The sequence below is a fragment of the Vicugna pacos genome, chromosome 24 (assembly GCF_048564905.1).
Source record: "Vicugna pacos chromosome 24, VicPac4, whole genome shotgun sequence".
Lineage (NCBI taxonomy): Eukaryota > Metazoa > Chordata > Mammalia > Artiodactyla > Camelidae > Vicugna > Vicugna pacos.
Genome location: NC_133010.1, coordinates 19,559,093 through 19,581,213, shown reverse-complemented (window position 1 = coordinate 19,581,213; position 22,121 = coordinate 19,559,093). Strand labels below are relative to the sequence as shown.

The window sequence follows — 22,121 nt, the reverse complement described above, 5'->3', positions numbered from 1 at the left end:
TTCCAACCTGCCCCTGAGGGAAATTATGTCAACTTCTGAGAGAGAACGGAACAGTGACAACTTGAAAGACCTAGCCAAATACGGGTTTTAACATTCAGGAAGCTGTAAGAAACTGAGAGAAGAGACCCTCCATATTAGAGGCCCATCGAAAGATCATAATTATGGGTTTATGCCACCTGATAGGTGTTTGCTGAGTTTGTAGTATGAGCTAGCACTGTGCCAGACAATACTGACAAAACCCGGCAAGTGCCTCCAAGCAGCTCAATTTTCATTTCAAAACAAGCTATGCATGAAAAATTAGTTAACAAGAAAGATCACAAAGCAGCCTAAAATAAAATGCTAAAGGAATGGTACAGATGGTAAAGGACTGAACAGAGAAAGCTCCATGAAGGAGGAAGCAAATTTGTAATGAGATGGGCCTTAAAGAGGGTCAGGGGTTGGACAGGTTGAGAGGAGGGGACGGGGTAAAGGAAGATCATCCCAGCTGACAGGAACAGCAGGGCAATGGGGATGAGAGGTGACTGGAAATGTACACTGAAGACCACGGAAGGAGTCTGAGATTCCTGATGCCTGCTAATAAGCCCACTTTTCTGAGTATAAATAGAAATTTACAATGTTCAAAGAATGATTTCTAGTCTGAAAGTTTCTCCTGTATTTTCTCCTAGCCTCAGTGACAGAAATAGCCAGTCAAGTGAGCAGGAAAAATGTCAGCAAACAATAAAGTCAGAAGTGGGTCGAAAAGGGCAAAGACCTATTTCTATCAAGTCTCCCAACTCCTATCCCCTGTCAAGGCTTCTGGTCTTGACCTCAGGGAAGAGCCTGCATTTTCTCTCCAGGAAACAAGTTTCAGGATATTTGCCATATCAGAAGGGGGATGACAGCTTCTGGGAGAAGTGCTCAGAGTAGAAAATGTAGGGCTTACATCTCAGCTAAGGCATGACCAAGCCTCCAGTAAGGCAGAGAGCTGAGAAAAGATCCACGAGGTTCCCAGGGCACTCACACTGCAGAGGTACCTGGAGAATCAACTCATCAGCATCATCCACTGCCCTTATCTGCTGAGGTACCTCCTGAGTTCCTGCCAATTCACTATCAAGTAACCTGCACACAGACTAACTTCCCCGGGTTCTTTCTTTGTTATCTGAATCACATTAGGTTAAGTTGTATTCCTTTCCACTCCATTATTTAACATCTACCTTGTGAGAATTTAAACTTAACAAAATGAATCCTTACTCTTGACATATGATCAATTACAGCTCTATGGCATAGGACTGGAATCTACAAACTAGAGCCCCCAGGCCAAATCCAACCTGCTGTGTATTTTTGTAAATGAGGCTTGAAAGGAACGCGACCATGCACATCTTGTGTGTCTATGGATGTCTATTGTTGCTTTTATACTACAAAGGCAGAGTTCAGTGGTTATGACAGAGACTATGTGGCCCACAAAGCTGAAAGTATTTTTAACTTGGGCCTTTACAAAAGAAATGGCTGATCCCTGGCATAAAATAGATACAACTGATGATTAGAAGACTGAGGTTCAGACTTACTGGTCAAGGTCTTATAATCTCTCAGAATCTCAGTTTGTCACCTCAAAAATGGGAATGATAATGCCTGCTTTGTCCATCTCATGACACTGCAGTGTGGAGTGAGTGAAATAACACATAAGTATTTATAAACCTTGTATATGGGGCTCCAGTGCTCCAGGGTCCCTCCTCGGCCCACTGCAACTCTGCAGCAGCTCCAAGGTACTTCCCCTCCTTCCCAGGTAGAGTGAGCCCGATCTTCCTGTTTGCTGGCTTCCTTACCTTGGTTGGAGTCTCGTGCCCTCTCCCACAGCTGCTTCAAAAGGGCTTCCAAATATGCCATTAAGACCCTGCTAGTCTCTCCTGCCCTTTGGTATTTTTGTCACCCACAACAGATTCAAAGGAAAGGAATTCAGTCATTCATCAATGGATGACAAAGCTTTAGAAGGGAGAAAGCCAAATGAAGATATCAGAAGACCACTGTGACTAAATCCAAGAATAATTAGAAGATACACACAGATGTTTAAAGCATAATCACAAGACTTTGAAGACAGTGGCCAGAAGTCTGTATTTGATTCAGTGACTGGTGTGAAGTCCCTGGAGGACAGAGTAATAAGGCTAAAGCAGCAGGTGCAGGGAAGGCTCTCAGCTATTGTGGGAAGGCTCCCAAGGGGCTGCCATTCTGTACGGGGCTTCTTCCCAGGCTCCATTTGACACTGGGACTAGGCCTAAAGTTACCTTTCGTGGCCTCCCCACCCCTCACCTTCTGGTTTCCTCTATGATTAAGTGCCTGGCTCTGGGCCTGACAGTAGGCTGTAGCCTCCAACTCAAAGGAAGCCCAGCAAGAATGACCTTGGTAAACTCACTCTGCAGAGCACTGTGGATGTCGGCAAGCATCTCTCGGAGATTTACGGCCCTGAACCCAGACTCCTGTTACTTAGTGATTCCGGTGAATTTTCCATTGAGCAGTAAGAGCAGGATAACAGCCCAGCTGTCCAAGGTTAGCAGCCTTCTGAAGTCCACCCAGTTCCACACAACTTCTTCCTAGTGGTATACAGAGGAGATTTATTGGGATGTTTTTGCAGGCCAGGAAATTGCTACATGATTTTGTCATTGACAAAAGAGCAAACGTCACTGCCCAGTTTCTGTTGGACTTTCTCCACCTCATTAGCTCCTGAAGTGGAAATGATGAAAATAGGCTGATTCCTTGTTCAGTTATCAGGTTGGAGGGCAAGCAACCCAAACAATATTCTAATTTCATTGTTTTCACTTCAGGGATTATTGATGGCAACTTTAGGGTACAGCTTATATTTGGATTTCCACTTGGTTTCCTGTTCTTGTGGGATCCATTTCAATTGCTACTTGGTTGGTAGCAACCAACTGTTATTATGTTGATTCTAAACTAGTGAGGGAAAGTTACAACGTCAGAAGTGATTTTATTTCAATCATCTTTGTAGATGTGTCAAAGCTAGTGGTCAAAGCTGGTTTTTCTGTAAAGACGGGAAATCTGTAGATATGCTATCACATACAGTATCTGTCATCTACTCTTCCTTATAGTTAGGGAATTCCCAAGCCAGGCATATTTGTTCTAGTGCTATTTATGTGTGCCTTGGCATAAAAGCAATCGGAAAAAAAAGCATGAAATATTAACAGAACCATAAATTGAACTGAATGTCCATGACAGCATCCATACTTGCTATACTCCCTCTATGACACGAGTTAGGACCAGTAATAAAGGGCAAAATGTCTATGTAGTCAAAGATGATTTTTTGAACTGGGAAATTAGGCAAACAGTGGGGCCACTACTGGTAGAAGATTGAGACATTGGAAACGTGAGTCATTTTTAGTGCTTTCTGACGTTCCTCCCCGCCCCCCTCCTGCCGGCCATCTCTCTTAAATGCGGTCTGAAAAATATTAACAATTTACTATAATTGCATTCAACATAGTATTTTAGCATCCACTGAGCCAAGGGTATAAGGAGGAGAGGAAGTACTCCCAAATTTGTGAAAGAGCTCTGGGTCACAGGATGGAGGAATGCCTAAGTTCCAGGAGCTGCTCTGAGTCACTTACTCTTTAAGGCACATTTTCTACCTGCCAAAAATAAGTATGAATAACAATTTAGTATTTTACCTTGTTTTAAGAATTAGAAAGGAGACAGCTTTGGAAAGCCCCTTGGAAGCTTTAAAGTGTGACAATACGCCTTGTCCCTCCTCATTCCAACAGTAATTAAACAGAAAGTAAAACTAGAATATTTTACATAGAAAGGTGAAACAACGCCCCCTCTAACAGCTGTCAGTTGGTAATGGAAGCAAATTATCAATATTCAGTCCTGACACGTAGGGCCTTCTCAGGAAAGCAGCTCTGTCTGGCTGGAGACTGCCTTCACGTGTCCTCCTCACTGCCTCAGTTTCTGCACAGCTCCCCCGCCTCCCTCCCTCACACACACATTCTCTGTGGTTGAGGGCTGTCTGTGAAGCTCCACTCCCTTCCTTTTCCCAAGTCACAGTTACAGGAACTATTGCAAGATTAACTCTCTTGTATTATATTTCATTCAACAGAATAGCAACGCAAGGGTTTTGGCTTCTGGAACAAGACTGAAAGAGCTTCTACATAATATTAAGTTCCTTGGAAAGAATCTTTTAAAACAATTTCATGTTGGTGAGAAGTGTCAGACTGGCAGTTTATGTTTATTCATCCAACAGGTAACGATTCACAATACTATACAAATATCCCACCAATTTACAAGACTAGGATAAATTCCATGTAAAAAGGTAATTCCTTAAGCATTCTCATATTGCAGTCTTCACATAATAAATGTGATGCCTTCTAAGCACTTTCATGTGAACTATGTCATTTATTCTTGTGAATCTTTAAAATAATAGTGATAATAATGATGATATTTAAACATAACACTTAGCATGCTTTAGCCAAGAGTGTTTATATCTTTTAACTAATAGACATTATTTTGATCAGTTTTAGGCTTACAGAAAAACTGAGTTATTTGTGTCTTTTTTAGAGCAGTTTTTCTTCTTAAAAGCTAAGCTAAGGTGATGAAAGTAACTTGTTATCCAGAGAGGTGATGTGTCAGACAATAAGCATGGACACTGGAACCAGATCCTAATGCTACCCTTATCAGCTCCGTGATTTTTGGTAAGTGAATTCCTTATCCTCTCTGTGCTTCAGTTTTCTCATCTCTAAAATGAGAATAACAATAAACAACATAATATAAGGGGTTATAAGAATTAAATGAATTAGCAAAGATAAGCACCTAGCACAGGGCAGAGCACAAAGTAGATGCTCAAGAAATGTTTGTTTTGTTTCCATTCACATTGTACCCCAGGAGGCTGAGACATTACCGAATCAAGGCACCCCACAGACACCACCTCTGGGATTCTGCTCTTTTGCATAAGTTTACTCTGTTTGAGGGCTTTTACATTAGACTGAAAAAGAAGAAAAGGTTCCTGTGATCTTCACAGAAGCAGGGAAATGGAGACATCTGGCTTCCCACCCAACCTTGTTAACTGAGCTTTTTGATCTGCTCTGAAGAGATGGGATTAGAGGGAAAAGCCAAAAGAGAGACAGCCTCTGAACCAGGGCAGGGCTCTGCCTGGCCAAGAGGAATGGTGAAGGAAACAGCCCAGCACTGGACAGAGCCCAGCTGAGTATAGCAAGGGCCTAAGTCGACCACCTAGAAGCCCAGAGGGGGGCGCGCACAGATGACGCTGATACAATCTGATACAATGCAAGACAGCCCAGGAAACCACCAGGAATGCATAGGGAAGCCTTGCCAGGCCCTACATGAGTCAAGTGTTAATCCAGGTGTTAATGCTAGGTAATCTCATTTGTACTTCTAGGCTATGGTGCCTGAAGATATTCAGGTTGTGTCCTCAGCCATGTCATGGTTGGGTGCCTGCAAATCAGTCAGCCCACTCTGAAAGCCTTTTTCTGCCCTTGCTGGAAGAAAAGGAACAAGAATTTTCAAGGCATGCATACGAGTGTGTGTTGAAGGGAGGACGATGAGCTATGAAAACAGAAAAGAAAGCAAAAAGAATAAAGATTTATTTGCTAACCAAGAGGGCATTTGCAAATATATTTCTCCCACATCCCATCCAGAAAGATTTCAAGGCCAGGAAAATAAAAGCACCTGTCAGATATCAACTGATTAAAGCTCCAGGGAAAACCAGCAAATGTCTTCATTTTCTTATTCAAGGACTCTTTTATAATCAAACACAAGAGGAGAAAGTTTTGAGTAGGTGCCTGAGTTATAAGATATATGAAATGTTTGACATGTGGCTTAGTTCTACAAAGAGAAACTTCCAAATAATTTATAATGCATTTTTTTTTCAGATTTCCACTTTGGAGGAGTCTTGAGATCTTATAAACAGAAATATAAGAGCTACAATTTTTTAAATGTTAAGAAGTAAAGTCTTCCCCATACACCAATTAATACAATTATGGATCTGTGACTTCAGACTTTAAAAGGCAATGACTTAAGTCAAGGGTCAACTATTTTTGGATCCTCCAGTCTCCTTCACAGTGAATAATACTTTCGTTGAACTAACACAACTCTGAGATTGATACGAGTCTTCCGGCTTAGACAAGCAGTTCAGCAGTTAACTTCCTTCTAGCTCTTTCTCTGAGAGGGCAGGTCCTAACACATCCTTTAAAGATGGTATCACCAATACCCTAGAACTTTTTCCTGATGAATCACATTTCTTTAGATAAAAGAGTTGTGTGTAGACAGTTTCTCACAATGAAGCCAAAAAAAGAAAAAAAAAAGGTAAAAGATGTAGTTACAAAATCCCTTAAAAGAATAATTCGATGGTCTTTGAAAGTGGCCGTTTTCAGTGTTCCCTTCTTATATCAAGCCTTAAAGCCAACCACATTAAAAAAATGTTTCAATCGATCTTAAAGTGATTTAATTCAATACTTGGTACCAAATGACAAAAGGGAAGTAAAAGACGTTTCTTCAGGGGAGAATAAGGAAGAGAAGCTATATTTTAAATATGAATTTTCATCTTTACCCTGCCCTCTGTGTGAACAGACTACTTTGACATAAGTCTAGAAATGGTTCAGCAAGTTCAATTCATCGGTGTGAACAGCTCCCTTGAACACCTAAACTGGTTTGCTTGAAATTAAGCTTAGAGGTGAATCTTCAAAAGTTGTTAGGTAGCATATGGCTCGTATCGTGCTTTTCCTCATTTATATATGAAAAAAATTCTTTGTAATTCACCCATGTAGAGTAAGTGGCAAAGTATTATTTGATTTCGGTAAATTCATTAAGAGGGCAAAATTAAAGATAAAAAATACATATCAAATAATTAAAATATTTGGTAACACTCTGAACCACCTGAAGGCACATTTACGTATAAGTTTAGATTTCTTCTTACCTACACTTGTTGAAGTGAGTCCTCTGAAGGGAAAATAAAAGGTTATACTGTACTCGGCTAAGCTGTATTCATTTTTGAGTGGGTTTTAGAGAGAACTGGGGAAATTCCACTTAACTGAATCATAAATAGAGCTAACAAATTAGTCATAAGTTTCAAAGGTTAATGTAAAAATCCTGTAAAAAACATTTTGTTTAATAAAAGTTTTTTTTAAGCATGTAATACTAATCCTTGCAAGAGCACTGTTGCAAAATATATGCTGAACTTAAGTAACACTCAGTACAAGATGATGAGTGAAAGTGATCTTTCTTTCCATGATATTAGGCCAGACCCTGTCAGATATGGTCAACTTATATTTCACAGGCGAAAAGAAGGCATGCTCAAGAATAGGTCCATCCTTGTGGGCTCCTGGGACATAGCTGAGTAATTGCTGTCTCTATCCTGTGGTGGTCAGTAGCCTCAGTAGCCACCACTCACTCCCTGTGTTTGACCCACCATAAGGACATGTCCCCTCGTGCATCAGCAACAATTCTGTATGTAAGGAAAATACTGCCAAGGCCTCCCATTCTCAGCAAGCGGCAGCCACTCTTCCATCCCTCTGTTAATCCCTCAAGTGTCCCTCGTCCCATCTAAGTCTAATCGCTCTACTCTGCCCCAGACCTTGTGCTCTCCTGCCCACCTCCTTGAGAATCCCGTATCATCTCTCCCTCCCTCTCTCTGGGGTTTAAACTTCCCTCTCTTCAGTGATACCTTCTTTTTATCAACATTCAAATCATATGTGAGTCTCTTCCACCTTACAGAATCCCTCCCTTCAGCTGCTACCCTCTCTTCTACTCCTTTCCACAGCCAGACTTAGAGATGAAGTACTCAGTTCATCAACTGCTTTACCTTCCTCTTCATTATCCCCATCACTATTCTGCTGAGTGTTGCTTTTCCACTGACACTGCTTTTCCCAGGTCATCCATATCCCCCATGTCATTTACTCCAATGAACCCTTTTCTGCCCTTGTGTTTCCTCTTGGCATGTTTTGGGCACTGTAACCCCCATCTTCTCAGGGCTTCCTGACACTGCTGTCTGCCAAGTGCCATCTTCATCTGTACAGACTCCTCCTCTCCCCGTCCCTCAAGACACCATCCCAGGACCACTGCCCCTTCATTCTGTGCACTCTCCTGGATGGTCTCATCAATCCCCGTGGCTGCCATTATCACGCAACCACTGATGACCCACACACGTGCCTCTCAGTAGAACTCCTGAGCTCTAGACTCATATATTCTACTCCTTCTAAATAACCCATTGGGATGGCCCACAGGCCCTCAAACTCAACACATCCAAAGCTGAGCTTGATCACTGTGATATTTTTAAAACTCACATCAGGTGCCACCCTTCTGCATAAAACCCTTCAATGTCTGCCCATCCTGCTCTAAGTAAAAGCCTAAGGCATTATAATGGCCTAGAAGGCCCTACATAATCTGTCTCCTTTCACTTCTCTCTCCATTATTACTCCTAACCACTCTCTCCCGTACTCAAGACTACTCTAGCCATGCTGGACAGTCATGCTCACATTGCAGGGCCCTCGCATTTATGTTTCCCCTGTCTCCTCTTCCGCCAGATATAGACACTTGCTCTCAGTGGGTGGGAGGTATAGCTCAGTAGTAGAGCAAGTGTTTGGTGTGCCCAAGGTCCCGGGTTCAATCCCCAGTGCCTCTGTTAAGGAAAATAAATAAATAAATAAGCAAGCACTAGCTCTCTCACATCCTTGAAAACTTCAGTCAACTATCGCCTCTTGGTAAGGCTTTCCCTGAATATCTTGTATAAAACTCAACCCGCCCCCTGATCTAGCATGCTTTATCCTCTTTTCCTGATTTCTTTGTCTTTATAACACTTACGAATATCTGACACACTGTATATTTTATTTATTATCTATTTCCCTTCACTAGGTTATAAGCTACATCATGGAAGGAATTTTGATCCCTTTTGTTCATTGTTGTAGTCCTAATTCCTCGAACATGGCCTGGGCACATAGGATAAGTCAATAAGTAACTGTGGAATAAATAGATGAATGAATCTCCAACTCCTCACTCCCCAAACCTGAAATTCATCATTTCAGTAAATGGCATTCCCATTTACCCAGCTGCCCAGGACAGAAACCCAAGGCTAGCTTGGACTCAGCACAATTGCTCTTACCTTACATTAAACCATCACTCAGCCCTCCAGTTATCCTCTGAAAATCATCTTCCTCTCCCACCTTCTGTCACATAGTTATTTCCCATTCATCCTTCAGGTTCCAGCCTAAATATATCACTTTTACAGACTATGTCTGTTATGTTTCCCTTTAAATGCCCAGCTAGGCCTAATACATGTCTGGCCCATAATAAGGGTTCATCAAATATTTGTTGAATGAATAAATAGCACTTCTCAGAAATGCCAGATTAGGTTCACCTGCTCTTTGTTGTTATGACACCCCATAAATTTCATATAACACTCATCTCACTTTTTGGTAATTTTTTTTTAGTGTTCTTTTCCACTAGATTATAAGCTCCCTGAAAGCAGAGACCTGCATGAAAGTGGAAATAAGCAAAGGAAGGTCCTAAAACACAGACACGACTGGCCTGACTATGGAAGTAGTCGTGCTGGTAATACAGGAAGTCAGTTGAATAAGTTTGGGGCAGGAGCTTGATTACAGATGGATCGATCCAGAGAACTGGACTTAATTCCACTTTTAGATATCAAAGAGAGTATAATAAATAAGCTGGGTAGATTTGGTCTCATACTTCCATATGAACTGGTTAATTTTTAGTTTGGTTTGATTATTAAATCACTAAAAGTTAGCCAATACGTTATTAGTTTTTTAATTTACCAATTTCAAACACTTCTAATCTCAATCTTGTACATTCTCTTAGATATCAGATTGCAGTCTAACTGCTCTAATAATACACTTGACTAATTTACACAGTTTAATTGCTAATTTAAAAGAATATTTACTTATATCTATGTAGATAGATAGGATAGACAAACATTCATATACATGCATACACACTCAAACATCCATTTTATATATGAGGAAACTGATACAGCATAATTTTTTATTTATCTCATGATCACACAGTCCATAGATAGTGGAGCTAGGATTTGAACTGAGATCTGTGTGACTTCAAAATCCAAGCAGTTTTTGGGGGCAGAAGCTCCTGCACTCAAGACCCTCCCAGACCTCACCCTCTGTATCTCTTCCTCTGGCTGTTCATCTATATCTTTTATCATATCTTTTATTATATAATAAACTGGTAAACATAAAAAAATCCAAGCAGTTTTACTATTCCATAATATGATATAAATTCAGAGTGAAAAATATTTGTATGAAGAATTATGATAAAAATGAACACAAATTAAGATTATTTTAGCCCAATAATAAGTATTTAAGGTAGCTCATGGATGTATTTAAAATTAATTTACTCACAGGTGGTAAAAGAAATGTCTACCATGAAGGTCTATCAAATATTCTTTGATCTTTTCCTAGATAAAACTAAGAGAGCCACTATCATCAACCTAAACTCACATCCTCCTATCACCAACAATAAGCCCCGCTCAAGCCCAACCCTCTTTATTATACCCTGAATATTTATCTCTACAACTTGAAGATAAACTTAAGAGTAAGACCATGCCTTTTTTCCTTTTTGTGCCCCACAGCACCCTTTGGTTCCTGTTGAATGAATGAATGATACGGGATGAGAATAAAACGGAAACAAGTTCTTCTACCCACTTCCATTTCCAGCGCAGGCTAGTATCAACAAATCATAGCCTTGAATATTCCTAAATTCCAGAAATATATCATCAAAGCTGTCACATACACATTGAGAACCCTGACTCTGCATTTTATTATAATTTTGGTAAATATTAAGTACAAATGTATCAGTTTGATTCAACCCTCAAGCTGATTTGAGTAAATAACTATGAAGCACATATAATCACATAAAACTGAGACCATCAATAGCTAAGTTTATCCCAGTAAATAAGGATAAAGGATTTCTGAGAAGATTCAAAGTCCTGATGCTATGTCACTGTGGTGACATGATAGTACTGCAATCAAATGTGATACAAACTCTTATGCCTGAATAAGCTACTTGACTTTCTAAGGCAAAAGCTCAATAAATTATTATTTATAGGCATTCCCATCACAGTTATTTCTTTTAAAATAAATTACATATTTTTTATAGCTTTGAAGGCACATACATGTTGCCACTAATGTCTATTATGATCATCGTTCCGTTAGAGAGTGACCCAGTCAACACTTGGTTCTAACCTATTTAACAGCCTGATCTATTTAATTGCCCCATTAGGGATTTTTAGTCCATTACAAACATTATTTAAATTATCGTTGGCTTTGGCTTGAAGAGGAACAAATTAAGAAGCATAATTTATTGTTTTGATAGACTCAATAAGGAGTTTTGACGTTCTAACACTCAAATTAAAACAGCAACCACCAGGTAAAGAAGCAAGTCATGGGGATATAAACTGAAGAATACCAATAATTATTTCTGTACCTACTATTCTCTCAGCCTCCTGTCCTTCCCCTTCACTGGACAGATGCTCCTTATCCATCCAGACTCAGTGCTAACAGCTCTTCCTCCTTAATTAGACCCCTTTGTTATGTGCTCCCTCTACTTCCCTGTCGCAACACTCAAAATGTTTTGTTGTAATTACACTTTTAATGTCTGACTTTGCTGCTAGATTATAAGATCCCTGAGGACAGGGTTGATGCCTGTCTTATTTACTCCTCTGTACCCAACACCCACAACAGTGCCTGATCCACAAGAGGCATGAGATACATGTCTGTTAAACTGAAATGAAGTTAATTTGACCACTTCCAATGATTTGTAGTTTGGATCTTAGTGAAATCTGTTAGATTTACTTTCTATTACCTGTAGGAAATTCATGTTGATGGGCAAGGAGTCACACACAAAGATTTTCAGAACAGCATTATAGTAGATAAAAATAAGAAAATAGATAAATAGATTACTATAGGTATAGTCATACTAGAGGATATTTCAAAGTCTATATAAGGTTGTATTTCTGAAGTTTTCTGAACGACATGGGGAAATTCTCATGATATGATATTAAATAATAATAAAATGGTATTTATCAAGTGTTATGAGCCAGCCTTTCTTCTAACAGATTTATATATATTAACTAATTTAATCCTCACAATAAATCTACAATATCCACAGGTAATTCATATATCCATGAAAGTTTGAGAAGCACTGACTATTCCCCTCATTTTACAGAGGAGAAAACTGAAGGCCAAAAGAGTTTTCCTCTTCCCAAGATCACACAGCTGGCAGGGTGGGAGGGGGTGGCCAAGAACAGAAGAGTTAGATTCAAATCCAAGATACTCAAAACTCAGACCAGTATTCTTTCTGTTATAACGCACTGAAAAGCTCTGAATATGATGGATCTTTCTTTTTTTCCTTTTCTCCCACCTCCAAATGGTTTTCACCTCATAGAGTACCTAAAGCTTGGTAATGCACAAAAGCCGTGTCATTCCCTGAGGAAATTTAAAGTTGGCAGAGGGAGGCTTAGAAATTAAGTGCCTGAAAGCCAGTAACTGGCCCCAGAGATCTCCAAGGACTGCTGTCCAGTCCAAGATTCCATGACATCTGCACCACAGCCTGAATAGGAACCAGAATGCTGGTATCCAATGCAGTGAGAATTTATTTCGTAGTTATCAAAGCAAACCAAAGGTTATCAGTGGGTTGGACATTTAAAGATTAAGTACAGCTGATCGCACTCAGCTCTTATGCAGGTAGCTTAACTTCAGTGGGTCTGGTCTCTCTCTGAAGGGAAAATGGAGGTGTTTATGATCCTGTATCATAATGGGTTCCAGGTGACCCAGGCTAGGCGGCTGAGTCAGGCCCTCTCTTCTTTGATTTACATGGCAGGATCCAGGCCATCCCTAAATTGAAAAGATATAGTAATGAGCAAATGCAGAAAAAGAAAAGAGAAAAAAAAGAGCTGAGGGAAAACGTGGAGTGCTTTTCCAAGTCCAAAGTGAGCTATGGCTGCCCTCTCTGCCTCAGAAGGTATGATCATAAATTACTAGCTAATGTTTAGCACTGGGGCTCTGGCTCATGATATATTACAGAAGACAAGATGCCTCCAAGCAGAAAACACTGTAATTGGGGAGCAATAACATCTGTGTCAGTCATGGGACCGCAGTTAAAGTGAACTGAAAAGTTACAGGCTGGGCTGCACATGCAAAGTAATAATATGCACATTTTTTAGCTAAAAAGATATGTCATCAAGATATGGACCTCTTTAAATTCTTTGGTGTCATGAGAGCCTGAAGAGTATCAGTAGGACCCCCAGATTTCTGTTTTAACATTAGCGCTATGTTAGCCAACACCTCAAGGGAATTGCAGTTTAGAAGGCAACAGAGCCTGAGGAAATCAGAGTTCGGGCTTAGTTTTCTGGGGCGTGGATTCCAGGTCATTGTGCTGCTTTGCTGCATTGAGCAGGAAATCTCTCTGAGCCTCCTAATGTGCAAGGTCAAAGGATTCATGCATGATGGAGCTGGGTCCCAAATACAGATCTTCTGGCTATAAATCCTGTCAGCTTCCCAGCACATCTCTCTGTTTGTTATGATGACGTTGATATTTAAATAATTATAATACAATGAGTTGATATTTATTCTGGAACTAAAATGTGTGCTGAGGACCTTTGTTCCTGGATAGATCAAAGAAAAGAGAACTGATTTTTTGTAACCTTCCATTTAAAAAATTCTCCAGTCACATGGTAATTGCTAAAAAGCCAAACCATCTAGAAGTGTTCAGGAAGAGACTGCTAGTTGAGGGTAGACTAGAGAGATTTCAAATGAGTTAAAATTTTTGCCCAGATGGCCAGACTCTGAGGTCCCTTTGACTCTCATAATTGATTACTTTGGGGCTCACTACTGAGGCCAAAGTCCACCTGTGCCATTGAACACCCTCTTTCTTCGTAGGGTGACCAGGACTGCCCCGGTTTTGCACTTAAAGTCCCGTGTCCTGAAACTGAGTCCTAAGCAAATGAGAACCACCCTACTTCTTACCACCAGGCTGTGTCTCTGGCCCTTGTCCAAATCAGCACAGTGCTTTTAACTGCATCCTTCCACCCACACTATTAAAAGTGAATCCACACTATAAAAAGTCCTTGTCACTATACCATGAGTCTTGAGCAAACCTCTTGATGTTCATCTCATTTTCATTCCAACATACATACTCAGGTAACTGAGCAAGTACCTGGGTCTGTTTCTCTGTCAAGCCCTCTTGGAATGATGCCTCAGGTGGACCATCTGCTTGGATTCACCACCAGACACTGTCTTTCAGGTCTACCAGCCCCACTCTCCTACTCCTGTCAGGCCCAATTTACGTAGTTTTGTCACTGGGACCCTGCTTATTGAGGAAGGGTGCTACTGGGTTACCCTTATGCCATCACTGCTGCCTAGTCCTAGTAAAGGCATGGTATAACCCAACATCAAAGCTACCACGTGGATTTCTTACCATCAAGCTACTGTATCAGCTCTAGATCTACTGCCAGAATTCTTTAAAACCTGGTTGTTTGTAGATATGAGCCCTTTCCAAGGGCTCAAATACCACCATTTTTATAAGTTTGTTTTCTTATTTGCTGACTAGTGTTGCCTTTGACCATATTGAATATCCACCTCATGCTGTACATAAAAACCTTTAAACAATGAACTTATTCTTATTATGAAAAAAATTCTTAGCATAAATAGATTTATCCCAAGAGCCAAAAGAATACAAAGTATGGTAGATTGGAAAGTCCAGTTTTTGTTTTTCATTAGACTGAAGCCTGGTGGTTTAAACTATTCTAAGGTTGCTGTTTGATTGTATTTTCCATTTATATCGAAGATAATGCTGTAAAGGTGAAACTGTATAGAATGGATCAGTACTTAGCACAGAGCCCCAAACCATATGTTCAAAATGCATCTTCTTCACTCCCCAAAGTTAGGGACACTACTGACAATTCTTTATATGTTTTTTTGTCTTAATTAATCTACATCTTATCCTATACAAAAAGGATCTGAAGCAGTCTTCTGGAAAGATGAACAATGTTCTCAGGCTCTTTCTTTGGAGCATCTAAAAAGCTAGTCTTGTGGAGAGAAGTAGAGAGGTTGAAGAGAAGATGCTAAGCTGTCCTGAGTTAAGATAGTGTTTAAAATGCTTTGAAATTCAGATCCCTACAAGCATCCTCCTGACAAAAGCACTGGAATGAATTTCCACCAGTGGCAGAAACTCCTGTTGTCTGCCCTATATGTATTCTCTCCTTCTCTCTTACTAACAGAATGTCAGCCTTCCTCTAGGCACCCATTCATTCTCTCTTGCAGTCAGGGATGACTGATGAGATGTAAGTGGAAGCTTATACAAGGAGCTTACTCTTCTTGGGGAAACAACTCTGGGACCTTCTGCCCTCTGTCCTTCCTCCTTCATTCTACCTAGTATGTGTCAGGTTGTCAGATGTGGCAAATAAAAATATAGGATGTCTAGTTAAATTTTAGTTTCAGATAAACAAGTACTTTTTGATATAAATATATCCTATGCAGTCTAGGACATAATTATACTAAAAAAATGTTTATCCAAAATTCAAATTTAACTGAGGATCCTATATTTTATCTATTTTATCATGTCCCCAAGAATGTGGACGTGAAGACTGAAGCTCCAGCAGCCATCCTAGACCATAAAGAGAACTTATGGCCAAAAGCCATACAAAAAGGATGATAGAGAGGAAACATGGAAGAGCCCAGAAGACCAGGAAGTGCCATACTAACCCTGAGACACCTTCCTCAAAACTTCTACATCATACAAACAAAGCTTTATTTTGTTTGAGTCACCATTATTCAGAATGTGTAACATGTAACCAAACTCAATCCTAAATGGTAAGCTACCATTTCCACATTCCTTTTCCTCTCCACCCTCTTTTATGCTCTTTTTTGTCTCCCCAGGGCAGATCATGTGCACTTTAGGTTGATTTTATCCATTTACAAGGATAAATGGGTAGAGGAAATCCCACAAAATTATCTGTACCCTTCCTACACCTTAAGAAACAGTTTAAACTAAAGGAGGAAAATATAGAAATATGACCTGAAGTCCTTTAGGAAAAAAATGTCTATGTGACTCCCAAAAGACTATCAAGTGATGAAGAAATTTCCTCCAAGCACCACCATGAACATATCATATTTGGAGAGGTCTGTTTCAGGGAAGGTGTGAAATTAGGCAGAGATAGGAAGCACTGATGAAATGCTAAAGAGAAGGCAATACATCAGAAAATATCCAATGCTGTTTATCTCGGATTCTATGGCACTGTGGGTTGCATTAATAATTGTACTTATAGCTATTATTAAACACTTACAAATCAGAATTATACTAAGCATTTTATTCATGTTTAAATACATTATTTAACCCCCATCCTGATCCTATGAGATTAATATTATTAGTAACTTTATTTTGCATATAAGGAAACCAAGACTCAGAAAGGAAAAGGAACTGCTTCCAAATCAAAAAGCATGCAAAGATGTGCAGCAGGAGTTTGAGTCCAGGTCTTTCTGGCTCCAAATTCCAGATTCTGTGCTCTTAATCACAATTCCGTACTGTTTCCACGTTATCTGATGATTTGACAAAGACATTTCAGAATTCAGTTCAGTTCCTTCATACACATACACACACACACGTGCAGACACACACCAAATATATATACATATACATGTATCTAACTCCTAAAGTAGGGGGAAAAAGTATACAACTTCACAGGCAAAAGGATTGAGCACATGTTAAATGAATTGAAACCTCACTTCCTGACATCCTGCACTTAAGCTCTGCAGATGAAAGGATGCTCTGAGCCTGGATTCAGCTCCCTTCTAAAAAATCGCTAAAAGCACAATACGAAATACAGGATTTTTATCAGGTTCGTTGTTACTCTGAGCCCCACTTACTGAGCAGAGAAACTGATGTCCAAAAATCAGAATGTCCTAGGAGAGTGTTAGAACTGATGTGGTGGGGGGGCACTGGTGAAGGGGGAGAAGATCCATCTGGAGAAGAATTAAAGTTTAGCCTCAATTGACCTAAGCATCATGTGTTTAACCTTCTCTACCAACTTGCTCTTACCACAGACCACTTCCATTTTAGGTCTCCTAAAATCACAGATTGATCAGGCACATCCCCCACACAGACTCCCTTTGTCGTAACTTAGCTTTACAAGAGCGCCCACAACATTTGGAGAACGTTTAGCCTCCCTGGGCTCACAGAGACACAGGCCACGATGGTATAACATGATGAAGAGTTCTCTCTGAAGATTGCTGAATCACAGGAAAGGCACAATCCAAGCAGGAAAAATGTGCCTTGCACTTTTCCACAGAATTCACCTATTGCAAATGGGGGTGGTTAGGTTTCCATGAATAGGGCACCCGAGGAGAATAGCTAATAACAGACTGATCCAGAATTGAGAAAGAATAGCATGGCATCTTGCCCCAGTCATGAATAGATGACATAACAAAGAGAGAGGAAAAAGAAACAAGGAATTCAGGAGTAATGGGGAGACCAGGGCTCACCAGTCAGGCGTCTGGTAAGCACCGAGTGTGGGAACTTTTCCTTGCCTCTGAGACGCATATTGTTGTCCAACAATGGCACAGCGGCTGACGTTGCAAAGCCTCCATTTCAGAGGAGAAACCAGCAGAGGTGTTCTGCTCCTCCTCTCCCCTTTGGGAAATCCTGGGAATTGCCAGCCAGCTTGCGGTATTGTTAAAGATGTGAAATAACAACATGGGGCAAGCTCTGTGTTTATAACAGGCAGAGAATGGGATTAATAGAATTCTCAGAGCCTTACGCCAACGTCATGCAGTAAAACTTGCTCTGGACTGGGACACTAGTCGTTAACAGTGGAGTCCCTCCCTGTTCAGCCACCAACTTAACAGGAGACTTTGGCAAGTAACCCCACCTCTCTGGTCCTCAATGTCCTCACCTGTAAAGCAAGAAGGTGATATTGCTGGATTAATGAATCTCTTCATTCAACAATATTAATTGAGCTAGAACTGCATAAATGAATGCCTCATGGATCTTACAGTCTAGTGAATATGACAGACAGTAAAAAGGTAAACTCATAAATGTCTTTGGTGATAAGGGCTATGAAGAAAAAAATCATCATAAAAGAAATGAGAGCAATGAGTTAAGTTGGCATGCTAAAATAGGGTTGTCAGGGGAGGCTGCTCTGAAAAGGAGACACTGAGCAGAAACTAGAATGATGAGAAGAAGACAGGTGAAGACCTGGGGAAAGAATGTCCCAGGCATGTGCAGCCATAAAATAGGAGCATAGTTGGCATATATGAGGTACATCAAAGAGACCAGTGTGGCTGGAGTAGAGAGAACAAGGGGAAAAGTGTTTGGAGAGGAGATGGGAGAAAAGTAGGAGCCAGGCTGTTTAAGTTTAGAATCAGTTTTTAAGTCTAATGTGTGATACAAAACCACTGGAGGTACTTATTAAGCAGAGAGGTGCCTTGAACCTTATTAAAAGATCACTCTGGCTGATGAAAGTAGATAGATCAGTTATTCATTCAATAATAATTTAATGAGCACCAATACCCATCAGGCTTTGTTGCGAGTGCAGGGGGGGGTACATCAATGAATAAAATAGATCTGTGTTCTGATAGAAATTACATCCCAGTGTAAGACCACTTGGAAAACGATTATAGCGGTCTACTGAAAAATGATACTGATTTGGAAAAAGGTAGTAGTAATGGAAGTAATAAAGACTAGTCAGATTCCGGATTTGTTTTTTTGTTTGTTTTTTTCAGATTTGTTTTAAAGGCAGAGCCAAAAGGATCTGTCAATAGATGGATGGGGGAGGGGGGCAGGTAAGAAAATAAATAAAAGACTGACTGTGAGGTAAATAGATAGATAGATATCCATCCCTCTGTCTCCCTCTATTTCCCTCGTTTTCTTGTTTTCTAAATTTAGCTGACTCCTGGATGCATCCTTCTCATCATTCTCATTTCTGCCAATATAACCTCTTCAGAAAAGCCTTCCCTGACAACTTTAAAGTGCCAAGTTAACTCATCACTCTCTTTCCTTTTACTACTATTGTACCATTTACTGAAATAAGAAAGACTTTAGGAGGAGTACAGTTTTATTGGGAGCCATGATTTGGAGACTTTAACTTTAAGATGCCTACTTAATATTCAGAAGAAACATATTCAGCTAGTTTGTCATATAGCTTGGAGGTTAGGAGAAAGGTTGGGGGTGAACATGCAAATCTGTGCTATCACCTGAGAAAGATATGCATGTACTTAAGAGAAGAGGACACAGTACTTTCTACAGTATTACAAAAATTAGAGCTCAAGAAAGGGACGAGTAGCTAGTGAGACTGAACAAGGAAGGTGAGAATGTTGTCCCAGAAACCACATGCAGGATGAGGAAAGCATTAGCTTTCTCAGCTGCTTGAGAGTTGAGTAAAGATTGAAAAAGAACTATTGGATTTGTTAACATGGAGACCATTGGTGACCTTGAGTGGTTCCAGTGGATTTATAAGGATAGAATCCTGCTCAAAATGGGTTAAAGAGAAAGTGGGAGCCAAGGAATTAGAGACAGCTCTTCTAAGTTTAGACAGCTCCTTTACAGAACTGGATCATAAGGGGAGTAAAAAAATGGGCAGCAACTAATAAGAGGGGAGTGTTTGTTTATTTGCTTTTAAGATGGGAGATGCAATTTGAAAAACCAATTGTAAAAAAGATCTTTTGACACAGTCATGAAAATCTTCCCCAAATGAAAGTTTGAGGGTAATAGATAAAACTAGATTGGCAAAATATAATTGTTGAATTTGGATGGGGATATATGGAGTTCATTATGCTCTTCTCTTTACTTTTGTGCATGTGTCAAAAGATTTTAAAGTGAGAAAAAGATGAGACCTAATTAGACTACAGCAGTGGGCCATTGCCATGATGGTCCAGACACATGCTAGGGTGTTGTCAGAGGAGGCTGAGTGGGAAGCCAGGACGTTAACCACCTCCAGGAGATAGTGAGCCCCCTCTCCCCTCAGTGTTTCCGTGGAGGACATGTAGATAGTAGTAACAAGACACTCTCTCCCTTCCAGCCAGTGTGATGTCAGCAGAGGCCTAGAGGGGAAGCCTGACGTCGTCCACCCTCAGCAAAAACAGAGTACCACCCCCATCAAGTGTCAATGGAGGCTGAGTGGGGAACTGTACTTCCACCCCCACTTGGCAGAATCAAGACAAGAACCCCTTTCCCTGCCAGTATGGAATCAGAGGAGGCCTGCGAAAACAGAAGATTTAAATAAGCTTCATAGGAAAAGAATCTGAAAAAGAATATATACGTGTGTGTGTGTGTGTATATATATATATAATGTATATAAATACACATATATGCATAACTGAATCACTTTGCCATGCTCCTGGAATGTTGTAAATTAACTACACTTCAATTTTAAAAATAAAATAAAAATAAATAAAGCTCCGCAGTCTCATAACACAATACACAAAATGTCCAAGATACAAATGAAAATCCCTCATCATACCAAGAACCAGGAAAATCTCAACTTGAATGAGAAAAGACAATCAACAGAGGCCAACACCAAGATGACCCGGGTATTAGAATTATCTGACAAGAATTTTAACGCATCCATCATAAAAATGCTTCAAAAAGCAATTATGAATATACTTGAAACAAATGAAAAAATTAAAAGTCTCAAATAGTACATATGAACTCAGCATTAGGAAAAGGTGCTTAGAGAAAACGACACTCTTCCACGTTGTTCGTATCAAAAACTGAGTCCCCCAAAGTGAGGAGACCTGAATAAGTCTTGGTCCACAGCTGGTCTGGCGCATCACCGTCCCTGGAGTCCCGGCTGTTTAACACATCACATATTTCCCAAAACTCAGGCCACATTTTAGCAACTCCATAGACAATTGCATCACTGAATGTTTTCCCAGCCCGCTCCCTGGAAAGAAGGTTTACGATTTCAGAATGTCACTTCAGTAAGAATGTTTTATCCAAAGTGATACTAAGCCCCAAAGACTAAGATTTCAAGATTTCTTCAGAAGTTTCATCCTGCTTCCTGGAGTTGTTAACCTGAAAACATTTATTAGTACATTCCAGAAAAGTTAGTTAGAACACACTCCAGGGAGACAAACAGAAATGAATTGTGGTGCTCATGCTCTAACCATTTCAGAAAATGTTTGCATGTTTCCTGTCCATGCAACATCCATGGAAAGGGTCTAGAGAAACAAGGAGTAGAAAGAACACAGTGTATATATATCCTCAAAACTTGATGTTTCTGTTGTTTTGTCTAGTTTTCGGCTCTGGCTCAGAGTTCACAATACCAGTGGATATGTGTTTTTAAACTCAAGGTAGATATAAATTTATTTCTAAAATAAAAGGAAAAGGAACTAACAAGTATTGACTACTTATATACCTACTATATGCCAGACTCTATACCAGACACTTTATGTGTTATCTTTTATTCCTCAAAATAACTCCATGAAGTAATACTCTTATCATCATGTTACAAATGAGAAAACTGAACTTCAAATTGTCAAAGAACTCACTTCATGTTTCACACGGCAAAGTTATGGAACTGGATTTCTGAATGCAGAACTGATGGATCCCTAGGCTACTATGCCTCTCCTGCACCGTGAAGTTTAACAGTAGGTATCAGGTTCCCAAAAGGAAATTCCAGCTGTGGACAACTCCATGCCTCTCTTCCTCTCTTCCACTCAGGGAAGTTTTTTGGTTTGTTTTTTCTTTTGTTTTTAATTTTTATACAATTTTAAAAGTTTACTTTTCATTTACAATTATTATAAAATACTGGTTATATTCCCCAAATTGTACAATACGATACTCCTCAGGTTCCAAGAAAGGAACCCTTTCTGTCTGAATCACATAATGACAAGAGGTGGAAGAGACTGTAGAAGTGATCTCTACTGACAACAAGCCCAATTAGAGAATTCTCATTCTTAGTCACTCTGTCAGGGGGCATCCAGCCTCTCTCTGATTACATCCAGAAACTGGATGCTCACTGCCACGTAGGGCAGACCATTTCCATACTTAAATAGTGAAGTTTTTCTGGAAGCGCTTTTGAAACTTGAGCCAAAGCCAGGCACTGAGCTATAATCCTAGCTTTCTAGGAAGCAAAGGTCTCCTTCACCATGGGGGTGCAGGGAAAC

General features: G+C 40.1%; 1 long non-coding RNA gene across 1 annotated transcript in view; it reads right to left on the bottom strand.

The window, feature by feature from the left end:
• Positions 1–2,156: 2,156 nt before the first annotated feature.
• LOC140689012 (uncharacterized) overlaps positions 2,157–22,121 on the bottom strand; it is a 138,278-nt gene continuing 118,313 nt past the window's right edge. Inside the window, exon 4 of the long non-coding RNA XR_012063871.1 lies at positions 2,157–2,564. This is a non-coding gene — a long non-coding RNA (uncharacterized lncRNA). The remainder of the gene's footprint in view (positions 2,565–22,121) is intronic.